We start from the raw sequence: 3,024 nt of genomic DNA, 5'->3' as shown, positions 1-3,024 counted from the left end.
GTCCTGTGGACCTTCCTGAGCTGGCCGAAGGAGCTAAAGTCCATCATCCTCAAGGAAAGAGCCCTTCCAAGCAGATGAGAAAAATAAATAAATAAAATTTAAAGGGGGGGGGGCATTCTTCAGTCCTGCTGTTAAGTCACAGCCCAAACCTGCAGCCATCAGGGTTGCTAATACAGTGTTTACTGCAGGCACAAGGTAGCCAGTCTCCCGGCTTTATATGCAGCAGCCACAAGTGTGAACCGATTCTCTTGTCAGTCCAAGAATTATCCCCAGGCTGGAGAGATGGCTCAGAGGTTAAGGGCACAGACTGCAGCTCCAGAGGTCCTGAGTTCAATTCCCAGCAACCGAATGGTGGCTCACAACCATCTATAATGTGATCTGATGCCCTCTTCTAGTCTGCATGTGTATAAGCAGGCAGAGCACTGTATTCATAATAAATAAATAAATCTTAAAAAAAAATCATCCCTGTGGCTGGCCTGGCCTAGAGACCTTACGTTTTAGCCAAATGACACGGGGCATGAGCAGGAAAAGGCATGCGTGTCTATGCCCATACCCTGTGACCGCGTGGAATCACGTGCAACCGCAGGCAGCATCGGCAAGATGCATACTCAGCCCGGTGTGCCCTCTGTCCTGTCCTGGGAGTATCCCACCCCTCCTCCCTGGCCAACTGGGAAGGGCAAACTGTGACACGCGCTTCTGCCTCGCCTCACCACCGGTGCAGACTTCAGTGCTCAGCTGTGAGCCGCCCTGGTGTCTGGATTGTGTCTGGTAGCTTTTGGTTCAGGCAGGTGATGGGACTCCAGAGGCAGTCACGGGCTGGCTTTTGTGTTAGGCACTCTGTTCAGTCACGCATGTGTGCCGGACCATCTCCCACATACAGAGATGTACTGAGGGAAATGGTCGCGTCCCAGGACAGTCGCCACAAAGGGGGGGACACTCTTGAGTCTTTTGGGTGCACTTGGATTTTTAAATACAGCAACTAGGCTGAGTCTTCAGGTGGGAGTTCTGCCCAGACCAGTCGTATAGGGTCAGGCAGGAGCAGGGTCTTCATCCTGGGTGCCCCAGAGATGCTTATTCAACCTGTTCGCTTGTTTTCCGAAGCCCTGGTATGCCCAGCTCCAGGACAGGTTCCTGCTCAGGAAGCCCAGCTGTTCAAGGCCTCAGTGACTTCAGGGGATAACTCCATGTTGTACCAAGCCAGAGGGAGTCCTCTATATGCCCTGGGGAGCACACTGAGGCTACAGTTCAGGCCATGCCACAAGCTACTTAGGCAGACCAGCCACCCCAACAGAGTGGTAGGGTGCTGTGAACTTGGGAAGGTCAGAAACCTGGGGCTGCGCATGACAGGGAGAAGCAGATCAAGGCAAGAGAAGGCGAGTTACTTTATTTATTTATTTATTTATTTATTTATTTATTTATTTATTTTTAGCTTTTTTTGGGTAGAGTTTCTCAACTCGGCCTGAGCTAGTCCCCCAAATTACTATGTTCCTGCCTCAGACTCATGTCCTGGGATGACAGGCACGTGCCACCACACCCAGGAAGCTAGCAAACAAAACACCATGCTTTGCAGTTTTCGAAGTGCCAGTCCTCAACTTTGTATCAGTCATGGGATTCACCTTCCAGCCATGTGCAGATAATGCTCAAAGCCAAAGCCACCAGCGACACCGAGACCAAGCAGACAGAAGCATCAGACGTGGGCAGGGAGGTGGGGAGCCCATCCTCCCCCTCCAGGCCGGATCATGCTCTGACAGTCAGTTGTGACACATACAAGAAGGTGCTGCTGGGGAAACCCTCTGATGCCTGAGCTCACCTCGTCCTCCCCCCCACTGAAAGAGCCGAGCAACAGGAAAACCGGCATCCCAGGTGCCCATGCCGACTCTCGCATGGACAACGACCAGCTTTTGGTCCCGTTGGGTGACAAGTAATGGAAACCCAGCTATCGCTCTTTCTGGATCCCCACTTGTGAATAAGGAACTGGGGTATTTGTATTCATGTTGTTGTGCCTCTACGAGCATTGCACACACACACACACACACACACACACACACACACACACACACACACACACGGGATGGGGAGCTAAGGAAGGGCGATGGGGCATAGCTCTGGGCAGGGAGTCAGTGGGCTTCTTGGTAGAGCTGGCAGTTGAGCGAGGACTTCGAGTGGGCGAAGGGGACATCTGAGGACAAGTCGGTCAGACAGGCCGTGGCCCAGCTGGTATAAACCCTGCGTTCTTGAGGGGGCAAGGAGGCCGCAAGCCCATAGGGAGAGCAAAAGTAGAAGAGGCCAGTGGTGTCAGATCTTCATGATGGAGCCATTCATATTAAGCACTAAGAGAGACACCGGACGGTGACGGACGGACGGCATGGCCCTGCACTGAGGTAGGCGCTTCAGAGCTGAGGGCACTGGAAGCAGATGAAAAGCCAGCTCAGGTGAGGGTGATAGCCGTGGCAGCCAAGTTGGTAAGAGAACCACATTCAACTTGTTTTACATCCTCTCTGAGGACAAATCCAGCCAGACATTGTGGACTCCGCAGGCCATCTCTAAGTGGCCACTTGATATCTGACGTGGCTTATAGAGTGACACTTTGCCAGAGTCTAGACTAAGCCACCTTCTTGACTCCTTTCTCTAGGTTCTACCTGCCCCCCCCCCAACCCCCGACACACTTATCTCCATCTTTGGCTTCCGGTCTCTTCTCTCTCTTTATTCAGTAGCTGTCATGTAACTTTCCCCCATCATCACGTGACCACAGCGTTGGTCATTGTGTGGCAGACGTCATCTTGGGCCCGTAGTCATGGCAACAATACGAGTAATTGAAGATGCCTAGGTCTGTGGTTATGGCAATGGAGCTGCCGATGTTGACACGTGGAAGGAGAGGAGCCATGGAACCCTCACCTGGAGCTCCATCCTGCCTTCCAGCTGCCTATGAGGTTTGGGGGTGCTAGGGAACCCAGCAGATAGATGGTTAGCTGACGGCCACAACACTCAGCAATCAGCTTCTGTGGCGTCATCATCTTGGGGCTT

This window comes from Acomys minous (genome assembly GCF_964271855.1).
Source record: "Acomys minous genome assembly, chromosome: 14".
Classification (NCBI taxonomy): Eukaryota; Metazoa; Chordata; class Mammalia; order Rodentia; family Muridae; genus Acomys; species Acomys minous.
Note: the sequence above shows the minus strand (reverse complement) of the source record.